Raw genomic sequence first — 15,776 nt, 5'->3', positions numbered from 1 at the left:
ATATACCATGAAGAAAAATTATGTCTATGGTGAGCATGAACTTTGGAATTCTTGCCTGGCTCCTGTAATACACTAGAAAAAGAAATGCACTCAAATGGCTATAGAACATAAGTAATACATAATCACTCTTTAAACATTTACAAAGTCTGAGTATTAAAATAAATGGAAATTGGTGTTTTAAAACATCTGGTAATATGTAATTCAACAACAACAACAACAAAAACACACACACACACACACACACAAAGTGCCAGGAAAATGCAATGCATCAAGTGGCATATAATCCCACTTCCTAGCAGGAAAGCTCCACTTAAAATACTTTCCCTTTTATAAATCTATGTTTCTTGGTGGTATCACAAGACTGACCACTTGTAGCCTCAGCAGGCAAGGCTAAGAGACGATTCCCTTCTAATTTTCTGGGGAAGATGGAGAAGAACTGGATAAAATCATTTTCCATTTCACTGAGTAATCATTTGTCCCGGGCTTTTTCCAGGGGCTGTTTGGGAATAAACTCATTTTGCTCATATGCAAATGTGAGGCAGGAGAAACATTTGTGAACTTACATTTGATTATGCAAACATCCCAAGGAGGGCTTCCTAAACGAATAAAAAATTGGAATGCAGCCTTTCACTGAGCCTCAAAAATGCTACTGTTTCATAACTTAGAAGCCTGGCCAATGTATGTATTGATCAAACCTGAGGAAATTAATGAGGGTAAGGTAATAAAACTAAATGCCATGCTATCTATTGTTTGTCATCACTAATGACACTCTAATTAATGTCATCACTACCTAATCATCTTTATTACCAACAGGACATCAACTAAGATATCAGAAACAGAGTAATTAAAAAGGTGTTTTCCTGCTCTCATCTCAGAAGTGCCCTAGTTCTGAGTTGTCTTTTATCTGCTGACCTATTCGTGCCAATTCCACAAGGCCCCCCAGCACTTTGGCACAAGAGCCCTACCTGGTCTCTGAGTGAGGGATGTTTGCCAGTCCTTGTTACAACAGATGTCTGAAACATCTTTCCTAAGCAACTTGTACTGTCCCAGCTACCTTGAAATTGTGACACATTTTGTGTAGAGCCTTTGTTGTTGACAAGGGTATTCTAAATTGAACCAGCTTACATGTCTTTGCTCACTTTCAAAGCTCATCTCTGACTCCCTCAATAATTCTCACCCTCCGTCCCTCAGTTTTCCTGCTCACCCTGCTCTGGTCCTACATATGCTATCCATCTCATCTGCACATCACAGCTCCTGCTTCCTCCTCTGCTAGTTTGTCTGAAGAACCCTCATGCTCCATGCCACTGAGAAGGGATTTTCCTCCATCCCCAGATATCCCAGGTCACCCCAAGACAAAGAGGTCCAACGACTGAAGCAGGAACTTTTCCCTACTGTCATTGACCGAGCTAATTTAGTGGTGAAACCAGCGGCTCCCATTTCCGATGTTCTGTGTCTTACAGGCAGGCTTCTCAAAGGCTGATAATGTGCACACACATTACCTGGGACCACATAAAAGTGCACATCCTAATGTGGTCAGTCCAGGTTGGGAGGGGGCTGAGATTCCGCAGCTCTAACAAGGTCCCAGGTGATGCCAATGCTGCTGTTCCATTGACCACAATTTGAGAAGCAAAGCTATAGAGTAAAGATAATGGGAGAAGTTCCCAAGTATCCTTCCAGAAGTGCTGGTCAATTGGTGCTTTCGAAGCAATTCCTTAAAAGGGTGTTGTAATAAACAGTATCTTTATTTTTTTTTTCTTTTAGGGCCACACCCACAGCATATGGAGGTCCCCAGACCAGGCATCAAATTGGAGCTGTAGCCGCTGGCCACAGCCACAGCCATGCCAGATCTGAGCCGTGTCTGTGACCTACACCACAGCTCATGGCAACGCCGGATCCTTAACCCACTGAGCGAGGCCAGGGATCAAACCTGCTTCCTCATGGATGATAGTCAGATTCGTTTCGGCTGTGCCACGATGGGAACTCCAACAGTATCTTTATTTTCAGAACATGAATAAGGGATGTGTGATAGGTAACAAAACACTGCCTCACCAGTGCAGTGTAACACAAAATCCGAACATGATTTCCTTACCAAAGGGTTTGCTTTCAAGCACAGCAAACAGGGAGGAGGGAGTGATCCAGGATTTGATTACCCAGTAGCATCAGTACCCCCAGGGGAGCCTGTTAGAAATGGAGAATTTCAGACCCCACGCCAGACCTACAGAATCAGATTCTGCATTTTAACAAGGTCCCCAGATGAACCGATGCACATTAAAGTTTGAGAATCAGTGCTTTAGACAGTCTCTTACTTCCTCAAACTGGTTAGTGGAACCAAAATATGCAGAGGACGGGAGAGATCAGAAGGTCTGTTGACTAGTACATACCCATTTGATTAACCCTGAAAGTGTAGCTGTGTGACCCAACCAAATCGAAACTGGGATCCAGGGTTGGCTTTGGCCCAGTGCTGGGACCTATTTGCACCAGTGGCCAAATGGGCAGAAGGGAGTGGGTGAAGGGGAGAAAGGAGGTGTTCTGTGCCCAGGTATTTTGGGCACCTGGGATGATATCAGGCATAATGGCAATGACAAAAGAGGGGCAGCTTGGCATCTGCACCCTGTCCTCCAATCCTTGGATCACAGGGTAAGGATGGAAGCTGAAGGAGCTGTTTCAAAAGCCTGTGTGAGGTGCTTACAACAGAGTAAGCAGAGGAGCAGCCTCCTGCCTTCCCCAGCACAGCAGAAAGGGGCAAGGCAGGGCCCTGGGGACAGTGGCAACCGGGGGACAGGGAGGGGAAGTGAGGAGTGACATCATGGCTGGAGGAAGAACAGGAGCCACAGTGTACTGAGCACAGGTGACATCCTCCCCTGAGGACTCCAAGGACACTGGCTGAGGTCCTGTGACAGCAGGCGGGGTGGCTGAGACTCCATGAAGGGCATTAATATTAACACGGCCTCGTCTGCTCCCAGGGCCAGTGAGGCCTCGGGCATTCCAGTGACCACACCGATAACCTTCTCTCCCACCGCTGTTCCTCCAGATGAATCCTCTTCCCACCTTCCAATTTTTCCATCACAGGAAGTCTTCATTGCTCCCCTTTTTGCCCACTGCTATGTGTGCCCCTGTTGTCCCTCACGTTGTCCTTCTTTGCGGCATCTGATGCCGGTTTGCTTTAACCAAGGCTTCCCCAGGGACAGCTTCTCTTTCAGTCTGACCTCTGGGTTTAATATTTCCTCCCCACACTCCCCAGCTCACCCGAGATCTCACCCCTGGGGTGTTGCCACTCACTCAGTAAAATTCCAAGAGGGCACCGTTCCCAGGCTGGGCTGTTGTTTCCTATGACCTGGATTTTTAATCCCAATGGTCTGCCGCAGCTCAGAGATTCACAATAACCCTGATTTGGGCTGAGTTTTGCTTTTCTCAGTACTGTTCAGGGAGGCTCAGCAGGTGCGTTTATTGAGAAAGGGTGCACTGAAGTACATCTCACCCTGGGACCAGTCTCCAGCTGACTTGATGCCTGCAAAAATCCATATTTTCCTTTTTCTTTCTGGTGATCGCCCCGCCCCGCCCCCAGGTCTCCACCAGCCTGTGTCATAACAACATTCAAACACCTGGCCAGAAAGGGCTTTACCAAGCTCCATCCCTATAGGTGAGGCTTCAAAAATCATTCTCCTCCATTCATCTTTTTTCTAGAGAGATGAGCACACCTAACTCATTTCTCCATCTTTGTGCTTTGGTTGGGTAGGTTTTAGATTAATGTAAAGACACGTGTAATATTTGCACCATCCCTCAGTGTCTCCCTGCAGACTCTCCCCCTCATTGTCAGATGCTGATCTGAGGGGCAGGCACAATCCCCACACCCCCGCCCAATATCCATTATTATAAAGACAGGGCAGGCAAAGAGCTCATGGATGCTTTAGAAAGCAGTTTTTAAACGATTTTGACTTCTTTGTAAGACAGCCTCCATGTACAACGTGTAATTAAATAGCAAGCAAGTAAAAACTTTAAGAAGAAATGTTTCCCCAAAATATATAGTTTTCATTCATATTCCAGAGAAGTGACACATTTGAAAAACACTGGGGCTGCTTATATAAAATAATAAAGGAAATGAATAATTTTGCACCAATAAATATGACATCTAAATGAAATGGCTGGATTCCATGAAAGATACATGTTACCAAAGTTCATCCAAGAAGAAATAAATACCTTTAGTTCCACTGTGCTGTTTATCTGAGGTTTAGATACACTAGACTGAGGAAGAATATAAATATTTAAGACATGATCACTACATGATTGACTGGATTTACTGGTAAAATTCTCAGAAATTGTTTATATTGATATATGCATCTTTTGAAAACAAAAGGAATGCCATGGATCCAACCTGAGAGAGATGCAAAGGAGGATCTTAAGAAGGACCCATGTATTGGAGCAAATGCTGTGTGGGTGGAATTCTTTGCATGTTATAACTAAAATTGCCAGTAGCCCAACACTCTCAATTTTTAGACCAGAGAGGGTAAGCAATTAGCCCAAGGCCACATGGCTAGTTAGTAAGAACTGAAAAAATTCTTCCACAGATCCTGAATCTTTGTGAGCAATGGCTCAGACAGGTTTGGGGGAGTCATCTGTAACCACAGAATAAAACAAAGCTCATGGGATCATCCAGAGGAAATGGAGCAGGACTCAGACCCATCAACGGCATAAATACCTAAGCAAAGCAGCTTCAGTTTAACTCTGCTCTAATTATTAAGCCAGCCAGCATCCCAACTGGGCAAAATAAAGTCACCCAGTGTTCCTGCAGTTGGCGATAAACAAGCGATATCCCTGTAGACAGGATGATCTAAAAAAAACAACTCCCCGAAGTGAGTTAAGGTTCCAAACAAAGAAGAGTCACCTCCATGTCAGGGGAAAGTGGATTATGGTACAAACTTTTCTTCCTTTAGGGAATTAAAACTGGGTTTGGTTTTCTTCTCATTTCTAAGAAGGGACGTCACAGTGCCAAGACCCTGTATGTACCCAACAGGTACCATAAAGCTCTAGAAGTGGCCCCAATACCCACCCTGGGTGCTAGAGCCAAGAAGGTCCTGCCCTGCTTGGCCAACACCAGGATGGCTGTAAAGATCATAACAAGATGACAGGCATAAGGTTGCATATAGTAAGCTCTCAGTACCTCGTGGTTAAATCAGATTGATAATAGTGGTGGCACCCAAGGCAATAGCTCTTCTATTAAGAAGCCTATCTCTGTGCATGGAAACTTAGATGGTTCCCTCAAACTGCCCTAATGCTGCATCTAGGCCTTCTGAGAGCATCATTTGCAAGTATTTTCAGAGCCTTGAGAAGGGTAGACCTTGGTAGCTCTGGCTTCTGCAGTTGTAGGTAAGCTTCTTCAGGACCCCTTGCAATGCTATCTCCAGGAATTTGCCCCAAAGATGTGATCTGCAGGGCTGGAGTCTACTAAATAAATGGTCCTAGTTTAGCAAGATCCCAAACACCCACACCTGATGCCGGGAATGAGGCCGACTGGCCATAAACAGGTACTGCATGAATGAACCCAATAAAATCATAGTTGTGTTGAGGAGAACAGCCTCTCCATTGAGTCCCCAATCCCCAGAATGTTCTGGGTAATGAAAGCCATCCTTTACTTAGGACTTTTCACCTGTCTCTGTCCTCAAGTCTATCGAAAGCTACTCAGTCATCAACATACTATGGGGCCAGCACCATGATGGACAATGTGGGTGCCCACCCAATGCCCTTACCAGGCAGCAGCCACCACCCACCAGTTCTTATGGATGTTGCTATTAATGGACCATCACTGCTCAATTCTCCTAAGAATTACCTGGAGCCGCTCCATCTAGGAGGTTACACAACCAACTCTACCTTCCCAAAGGCAGCCCCTAATCAGTACTGACTGAGGGGATGGGAAGGGTACAAATGACAGGCTTCTCACCCCAAGGTGAGGCGAGCTCCTTGGTGCAGTGCAAGCTCCAGCACTCCCAGCTGAGATGACATCCTTGCTTCTCTGGGTCCCCTGCTCCCCTCGCTCCCCTCCTTCTCTTCCCCTGACAGCCTTTCTCCCCAAATCCCACACGCAAGAACCCAAATCTCAGGTTCTGCTTCTAGAGAACATAGACTCACAGCACTGCCCCAAACTGTGAAAAATCTTTAAATTTTAAAAGAATGAGCACTAAGTGTTTTGTGTTTTTTGGCATGTCTCCCAGTTCATAAGCAGAAGACTTCCCTTCTCTTGTGTTTCATTAAAAACAACAGGCAATTAATTAATCAGAGATGCCTGGCATGTCTTCAAACTACCGCTTTCACACACAGCCTTCCTATCTTTGTTCAGGTTTGTGATAGATCTAGTATCATTTCTCCAAGAAGCCTTCAGCTCACTCTCAGTATGTATGACTATGTATATGTAACATGTATGAAGACTCTCAACCCACTCCACCTCCCTCACTCACTAATCTTGCTTCTTCTTCATAGAAACTTACCACTGCTGGTGTTATAACATTTACTTTTGCTTTACAACATTTACAGATGCTTCAGAGTTCCCTGGTGGTGCAGCAGGTTAGGGATCTGGTGTTGCCACTGCTGTGGCTCAGGCTGCTGCTGTGGAGTAGGTTCACTCCCAGGGACTGCCATGTGCTGGGAGGACAGCCAAAAAAAATTTACAGATGCTTTAACCCATCTCCCCAACTCTCTAGCTCTGTGCTGTCTAATACAATAGTCACCAGCTACACATGGCTATTGTTTTGTGTGTTTTTTTTTCCTTTTTGGCTGCTCCAGGGGTCAGATCTGAGCTGCAGTGGTGACCTACGCCACAACTGTGGCAATGCTGGATCCTTTACCCCACTGTGCCAGGCCTGGGATCAAACCTGCTTCCACTTCACAGACATCTGTCCTGTTGTGTCATGTGAGCTCCTACATGTGGCTGTTTTCTATTCAAACTGAAATTAATAAAAATTGCTGGGCCTACCACACTGGCATACAGTAGGCAGTCAAAAAAATATATGTAAGTAAATGAAAAAATGGTTCCTGGTGACCATCAGCAATTTCCTAATATCTAATTTTGTAACTTTGGACACCAAAAACTGATATTCTCAAGGATAGGAAAAGAACGGTGAGAACTGTTAAGAAAAAGTTCCCTAAAAAGCTATGAAAGCTTATGACTATCACTGGTTGAATTTTCAGTGGAGGGTAGTTAATTGCAGGTTAAAAAAACACAATGCCAGCCTCCAGATGGAGACAGCTAGCTAGCCAGAAACTGCTGAGAATTTTTGACAGTTATTCAAGGCAGCATGGAAAATATAAAACTTTCCTTTTTCTTTCTCCTTGAGATGGTTAGATATTTTAAACCCCACTCTCTCCTCCCCAGAGAATAAAAATCCACCATGTATGTTTTTTCCTTTGTTAACATCCTCGCCGAAGGCCACTTAAAATCCCACATGTTGTGTGTATGGCTTTATGCACAAGCTGGGGCAAGAGAAAAAGACACCCGTCTGCCTCCTGACCCTCCCCTCCCCTCCTCAACACAAATACTCCACTTGCCTTTCCAAGAAACCCCTTTAACAAAGACACCTGCTTTGTACTCTGATGAAGAAAGCACACTCAACATATAGAACCAGGCAGCCACTGCTGTCTTTGCTTTGTAACATAAAACAACTGGGGCAGGGGGGGCGGGAATAAAAGCAATAAACCTTCCTGAAAACAAGGAAACCATAGGAGCCTTTCCACCAGGTCTCAGATTTTTTGCTCAGTCCCCATTTCTCCTTCATGTGAGTAATGGACCCCTGCTTTCCTTTCATGCTCTAGGACATCTTTAGAAAATACCTTCTTCAAAACCAGCAAACCTCTTCTGTTATACTGTCCTTTTAGAAAATGAACAATTCCTTGGAATTCTAAATTTAATATTAGTGGCGTGAAAGAGGAAGTCCTAAATGTTCTAAGAGCCAGTGCACAGCACACATAACCTTGCACTTGGAGCTTCCTCATAATTAGTTTACTGGGGAGGTTTGCAAGCCCTGAGTATCACAGGTTCTACAAAGAAAATGGCGCTTCGATCTAGTGCACTTGCTCTCTTTCTGGTACTTTCTTTTTTTTTAATTAATACATCAAAGATTTTGGTTTTCTTAAACACAAGGTGAGACCCTGACCAAGGCTGTGGAATCCTTTTATTTTGTTTTCCATTAACCAGTCTGACCTGCCAGGCCTGCCTTTGGTGTCACTGCCGGCATCCTTTGACATCATCTTTTCGTATGCAGATTCAAAATATAACCGTGTTATTCCTAACAAGTGTAAATCACCAAAGGGAAGACTAGGATGTTGGAGCTAGTGATTTTTAGGACCAGGGTAGACACCTACAAGCAAGTTTGAAATCTATAAGATATTATGTTTAAAGAGAAAACACACAATGAACCCAAGCTATTTGTGCCACAGCATCTGTAACTCGGCACTTAGACTGTGGGTGGGGGTCCGATAATTCTTACCCAACTCCTTCGTATACCTTTTTCATCTATCCCTCCTTCTCTTTCTCCAGAATGTCTTTCAATTCTAGAATATATCTGGTTTGTTTATTTGGTTTTTTGGGGGTTTTGTTTTGCTTTTTAGGGCCGCACCTGAGGCATATGGAGGTTCCCAGGCTAGGGGTCAAATGGGAGCTGTAGCTGTTGGCCTACACCACAGCCACAGCAACTCAGGATCCAAGCTGCGTCTGAGACCTACAGCACTGCCCATGGCAACGCTGGATCCTTAACCCACTGAGCAAGGCCAGGGATTGAACCTGCGACCTCATCGATGCTAGTCAGATTCGTTAACCTCTGAGCCATGATGGGAACTCCCTGTTTGTTTATATGGAGCCACCTGGAAAGGCAATTAGAGCACATGGAACCTAATTAAAGTTTTATATTTTTTACAACAAATAAAACTGTTGTATTTTTTGTTGGGGCCAGCTATAAGGACAACATTTTAAAACTATGTATATATTTATATTAAACTTCTTAAATGACAGCAATAATCAGTTGGAAAATACACTTTTTTTTTTTTTTTTTTTTTTTTTAGGGCTGTACCTGTGGCATATGGAAGTTCCCAGGATAGGTGTCCAGTCAGAGCTACAGCTGCCGGCCTACACCACAGCCATAGCAATGAAGGATCTGAGCCACGTCTGTGACCTACACCACAGCTCGTGGCAACGCCGGATCCTTAACCCACTGATCAAGGCCAGGAATCAAACCCACATCCTCATGGATCCTAGTAGGGTTCATTACTGCTGAGCCACACAAGGTCACTCCAGAAAATACAATTTTAAAAGTAAAAACATGTATAATGCCAACACACACAGACTTCCTAGGAATAAAGTTATTAACAAGAAATATGGAGTTCCCATCGTGTCGTAGCAGAAACGAATCTGACTAGGAACCATAAGGTTGTGGGTTCGGTCCCTGGCCTTGCTCAGTGGGCTAAGGATCTGGCATTGTGGTGAGCTGTGGTGTAGGTTGCAAACGTGGCTCGGATCTGGTGTTGCTGTGGCTCTGGTGTAGGCGGGCCAGTGGCAACAGCTCCAATTAGGTCCCTAGCTTGGGAACCTCCATATGCCACCAGTGAGGCCCTAAAAGGACAAAAGACAAAAAAAAGAAAAAAAGAAATATATATGATCAACATAAGGAAAACTACAAACTGAGAATGGAAATAGAAGATCAATTTAAAAAAAAAACTGTCTACTCCAGAATGTGAAGTCTTAATATGTTATCAGTTCTTAATACATATCAGTCATCAGTTCCTAGTATGTATCAGTTCTTTCCAATTGGATTTGTAGGTTAGATGTGGTTAAGCACTAATGCAAGTTTTGAAGACAGGAGTGAAACAGTAATAAGTAATGTGGCCAGTAAAATAAATTACAGAGTTATAATTACAATGTCTTGGTACTTACACAAAAAAAGCTGAATTTAAGGTAAAAGAAAAATGTAGCCTCAAAATAGATACTACCTCACATGAGAATGTCACATATAACAAAAGATCATTACAAAGTAATTGTGAAGGGAAGAACGATTTTTATTCAGTTTTGGAACAACTGAATAATAATCTGGAAATGAAGTGCACTTAGATTTTTTTGTCTGACAAGCATATACCAAAATAAATTCCAGATGAATTTTAATCAAAAGCCATAGAAAAACATAAGTAAACCATATTTTAATATTCTTCAGGCCACTGGAGAGAGAACACGTTTGGAAATTAGAAACATTAAAGGAGATCACAGGTAAAAAATCCCAAGAGTTCTTATGTACCAGAACAGGATGGAGAAATTAAGGATGGATTGATTTCAGTGTTGGTACCCAAAGGGACAGGGCTGACACTGTGTGTCAGTTAGGTAAGTGCTTTAACTGACAAGTGCCAAGGAGCTCAGTGGCTACCACAATAAAAGGTTCTTGCTCCTGTGAAATCACATATGGACCAAGCAAGCAGCCTTTCTCCATCTCACATCCTCCCAGGTTGCCCCAGCAGCGAGAGAGACACAATAGCAGTGCCTTGGCCCTTACACACAGAACTTCCACCCACAGTCCAGTGGCCCCAACCAAACCAAAGGGTCCTGGGTCGAACTCTCCCCAAAGCAGTGCCTGGGGGAAGGATTTGGGTTTACTGGGCAGGTGATCCTGGGGTGCACTGGAGGAGAAGAAATGAGGCAGCTAAGTTTACTGCTGTGGGCGACCTGGGCTCAGCTCTGCTGGGAATCTCTGGCGAGAAAGGGGAGAGCGTGCCCAAGGGTTAGCCCACCAGGGGGGCATAGAAACTGTGATAGTTACCCACCCATCCCCCTCCATCAGTGATTCAGGTCTGCTCCTAGGGGCAGTAACTGCCTAACACTTGGCTTTCCCCAAGAATGAGCCACCCTTGACCTTGCAGCCAGAGAAAGCCCTCCAATTGGACTTCAGTGGGTTGCAGGGGAAGCATCAGAATACGGGAATCTGCTAAAGTAGGGAAGCACATGGACATCTGGAGAGCACCAGCTGTCTCTACCACAGATGTAAAGACAAGCTCTGGAGGATCCTGGTTGCAGCCAACTGAAACCAGCACAGTATCTGAACTAAACTGAACAACGAGCTTCAGCCAATTCATTCCCGGAAGACTCTCCTAAAACCAAGGCTACATTTGCTGGGACATCTGCTCTCCCAATCCAGTGCTGAGGTCCAAAGATGCTCCTAGAAGGCTGCCCTGGACTAGCTTGTGAATGTGGAGATGGCCGTTAGGGAAAAGACTCCATGGGTTTGCCTGTCCTCAACTGGTATGTGGTCTCTGGGGGTCACTAGTAAGCACTTGCTTACAAACCATTAATCACAGGTTCCAAAGAGATGCAGTGGGGGAAGGCGCCATGCCTCCCTAGGGGACCTGGAAGGCACTGCCATGAAGGTGATGCCTACCCAGAGGTCAAGACACAAGTGGAAGTTTGTCAAGTGTGAGGACAGGCTGGGTGAAAACCACTTCTGGTGGCTTCCTCCAGTTGGTGCCTTAGGTTAATAATTCATGCAGAGAGGAAATACCAAGTTCCCTTTTAAATTACTTAATGCTGAAAACTCCCTTCAGTCCAATTATACTGAGAGACACTGGCCAAAAGACTCAGGCAGAACTCTTCAACCTGAAAGGCAACTTTAATACAATATTTTCTTTTTGTAATCATATCTGGGAAGTGCTTACATCACTCAGTCCCCAGGACAACTCGCTTATGTCCATTTTATCAATGAGGAAACTGAGGCTCAGAATGATTGAGTATCTTGCCCACCATCACACAGCTTTGAAGAGCCAGAGTCCTGATGTGAAGGCAGTTCTTCTGGACTCGAGCTGTAACCCCCTTCACCACACACTACATGGCACCTGCCACTCACACTTAGCCTTCCCGAACAGCTCTGGAGACTTCTGTGCCCTTCACACAGCCACCGAACTGTATTGCTCTCTATTCCATCACTTACTTCTGACGCCACCATACCTCCATATACACCACTGTTCCCAAGACACTGCCAGTTCTCCCTGGGCAAGGATTTCATGGGCTTGCTCACTGATTGTTTGATGAGTCAATGAAAATATTTCCGCTTTGATCATCAAACAACCGTCTCTGAGGATGGCTAGATAACTATAAAGAAAGTAAAGAAAGGTGAAGACACTGAGGTTCCCAGAGAAGGTCAATGACTTGTGCCCAGTCCCCAGGAAGCCTCAGACCTCTGGGAATGGAATTGAACTTCCTGACTCCCAGAACAGACCACCTCTTCCCCACACTTCCACTCTCCCTGAATTTCCCTCTTCTGACCTACATTACCAGACAGTTAAAAACATCCTTTCCAAAGAACACCCCCACATCTGTATCTTCAAAAGGGGATCTGTGTTACCACCAAATGGGCCAAAATTTAGACATTAAAAAGAGGTCCCCAAAGGAAAAGGTGGGATACTCCAAGTACCAAGTACAATGGCCTTCCGGATGCAAGGAAAGGAAACATCATTGGGCAAGAGCCTCGGACTAATGAAGCCCATCTAAGTCCCTCATAATGACCCCATGTCAAGGCAGAAGCCTCCTGCAAGGCCAGGCTGGTAGAGACCCACCCACTCTCCCTGGTCAGGTACCGCCAGGCCCCTGGAGGCTGTGGTATTGTGGTTCCACTGGCTAAGGCAGCCCTGTCTTTCCCTTTACTGGCTTTAGAAAGAAGCTAAGGCATTTAACCAGTTGCACATGTAACCAGAGAAAAGCAATACATCTGCCTGAAATATTTAGGAAAACATGAGAGGGAAATTTTCCTTAAACTGGGTAAAAGAGGGATGAGAAAAGCCAAGAGTGAGATCTTGGAACAATGGAGCAACTCTCCATTCTGTTTTGCTTTTCTGAGCATTACACCCAAGCACCATGCCACCCAATGGGCACTGCCAAAGGCACCCAGATGTGGGAACAAATCAGTGCCGAGCCTCTGCTGGCTATACCAGTGCCCAGGCACAGGGCTCCATCCGCCAGGAGGCACCTGGTGGGAATTCTCATCAAGGCACTTTGCAGGCTAGCACAGTCTGCCTGGTGGTTGAGGATACAATCCTATTCTAATGCCATGGGAAGAAAGAAATGCTGAGAATGAGAAAAAGTTCATGTGTTTGGGCAGGTTCCCTAGAATTCGACCCTGAAATAGGAATCCCTAGAAAATTGCTTTGTTTTTGTTTGTTTGTTTGTTTCTTGTTTAGGGCTGCACCCATGGCACATGGACCTTCCCAGGCTAGGAGTTGAACTGAAAGCTTCAGCTGCAGGCCTATACCACAGCTCACAGCACTGCTGCATCCTTAACCCACTGAGCAAGGCCAGGGATCGAACCCTCATCCTCATGGATACTAGTTGGGTTCCTTACCGGTGAGCCACAATGGAAACTCTGGAAAGTGTTTTACTAGGAAGTATTCCTAGGAACAAAACTGGTAGGGGAGTGAAGAAGTGAGGCCAAAAAGGGACGCAAGCCCATCAATGACCCACAGAGGTCCATGTGACACCCCTCCACAGTGGATTTCTAGAGATAAAGTATGTCACTCCAGGTCATGTCCCAATCAAGGGCAAGGGAGCAAGATTATTTATATTTGGCGCCAATCAGTCATTGGTTAGAGGCTGTCCCCAGGGGAGATAGTAACTCTCAGGCATGCCTTGCTCTCAGTTCCTAGAGACCAAGCCCCAGGGGCATCCTCCAACAGTTGGGAGTGAAAGCATCCAGGGTACCAGCGTGCACAAGGGGCTCTGAGGGGACAGAGCACAGCACTGAAGCACCTGTGACAGTCCAGGGTCCAGTACTCCCTTCTCCAAGTTTTGCCTAAACCCTGGCTGTGACAATGCTGACTCCATCTCACTTATTCTGCAGTCTCACGGGGTTGTCAGGCAGGGACTCTTTCCCTTCTCACATTTCTTTTCGCTCACCATAAAAGTACCTGGCTCAAAGACTTTGCAAACCTTGATGGAATACGTTACAGAGCATCTTTCAGAAACCATTTTCTGCCTCTCTGTTCTTTTTCCAGTGAAGCATTTTAGGGCACCACCCAAAACAACCCAAATATTACATTGAAATCCTCTGCTGAAGCTGGGCTGCCAGGCAAACCCAACATCCCTTTCCTTTTTAAAATTTTTTTCTTTTTGCTTCCTGGGGCCCCTACTTCCTGCCACCTTACCCCTTAAGGATAAGCACAATGCTTGGCTTATCCTTACTCTAGACGCCCCATTCATTGTGATTGTGATGGTTAGCTCACCACTAGAAAACAGATCACCTCTGTAAGCAGTGACAAGGATTTACTTCATAGCTCCTCACACAACTATCAAGGCACAGAACCACCAAATGCCAAGATAATCAGGAAGGGGGATCCAACTTCAACGTGACAGCTGTCATCTTGGACAACACATCAAGTAAAGGGAAGGAAATGGAATCAATAGGGAGGGGGGTAAGATGAAGGGATGACTAACTGTTGGTGATGAATAACAACTGAATTCTCTCCACAACTTCCCTCACCCCCCAACTCCCAGCAGGCGGACACTCTGAAAAGGTGTCCCCAGACGCCTCTGCCCAGCACTGCTACAGCCTTCTCCTGCCTCACAACACCTCGCCCCCAGAGCCAGACACGGAAGGCAGTGTAAACGCAGTCCTATATTTGAAATTATCGATGGGCTATTTCATGAACCCATTTTTTTTTTTCTTCTGTTCATTCCTAAATGCTCTGCCTCTAGCCTTTTCCCCTGTGGTCTTTAGTTCTTCTATGTTTCTTTAACTAGTTCTAAAGAGAGTTTCCTTTCCTTTAGCTGGGTCAGAGACCTGAAGAAACCTGGGTTCCAGTCTCAGCTTGGCGGCTATCAAGCCCTGTGACCCTGGACAAGCCACCGAGTTCTGGGAACCTGTTTTCTCATCTGGCAAATGGGATAAACCCACATTCCTTATAGGTCTGTGAAGAGGATGAAATGAGGTCAACTCGAGTTAAAGCACTTGACACGTTGAGATGCTCAATACAGGTCTGCTCCCTTGAGGGCGCCTTCCCTCTCCTGCAGCCCCCTGCACCTCGCAGGATGCCCACGCGTTTCCCAGGCAGGCCCCTGAAGACAGCAAGGGACAGGAACCCAGCAAGGGACAGGAACCCAGCAAGGGACAGCGTTAACCCCGAGCAGGCGAGTTTCAGCTGATGTGGGGTCACACCCACACAGTGCTTGTTCTGGACCCACCAGAGCACGTACATACACGCACACACAACACACACACACACACACAACACACCCTTGTTCCGGACACCCCGGCGGGACTGGCACTGAAGCCCTACCGCGCACGGTGCAGGGTCTCACTCCAAGCCCGGCGGCGACCAAGACCCTGTCAGCGCCGAAGCGCGCACTTACCTGGGGCGGGCCGAGCAGGGCAGCCGGGGGCCGGCCGGGCAGGGTGCGGCGGCGGGTGCGGGGCGGGCGCGGCGGCGGGCATGGCGCGAAGGTCCGGGCCTGGGACGCGGGAGAGCGGGGCCGCAGCTCGACGGCTGGGCGGGTGCAGCTGGCGCGGCGCAAGCAGCGACGAACCTGCGCTGCGCTCTCTCCTCGTTCCCTCCAACCGACCGCCGAGCACCGCGCCTGGCGACAGGCGGGGGGAACGTCTCCGGGGGCGCCGGCTTAGCAACCGCGCGCCCGCCCCACCTCCCTCCCCGCGCCCGCCCCTCCCCGCCCCGCGCACCGCGCCGGGTCCCGCAGGCAGGTAGGGCCCACTTTGAACTCGCACCTGCATCCGCTTCTCTAGTCAGCGCCGGAGGTGGCCCTCAGGGACCCTCCG

General features: G+C 46.5%; 1 protein-coding gene across 2 annotated transcripts in view; it reads right to left on the bottom strand.

The window, feature by feature from the left end:
• The window catches only part of DCLK3 (doublecortin like kinase 3), a 54,109-nt gene extending 38,333 nt beyond the window's left edge, over positions 1–15,776 (bottom strand). The window contains exon 1 of one of the 2 annotated variants that reach the window (XM_047770162.1): positions 15,726–15,776. The gene's annotated coding sequence lies outside the window, so the exon portion shown is untranslated. Of the gene's footprint in view, positions 1–15,355; positions 15,406–15,725 lie in introns of those variants that run through there. The other variant, XM_047770163.1, reaches the window with a different exon arrangement.

Source organism: Phacochoerus africanus, chromosome 1, assembly GCF_016906955.1.
Source record: "Phacochoerus africanus isolate WHEZ1 chromosome 1, ROS_Pafr_v1, whole genome shotgun sequence".
NCBI classification, from domain to species: Eukaryota; Metazoa; Chordata; class Mammalia; order Artiodactyla; family Suidae; genus Phacochoerus; species Phacochoerus africanus.
Note: the sequence above shows the minus strand (reverse complement) of the source record. Positions and strands in the feature narration are given on the sequence as shown.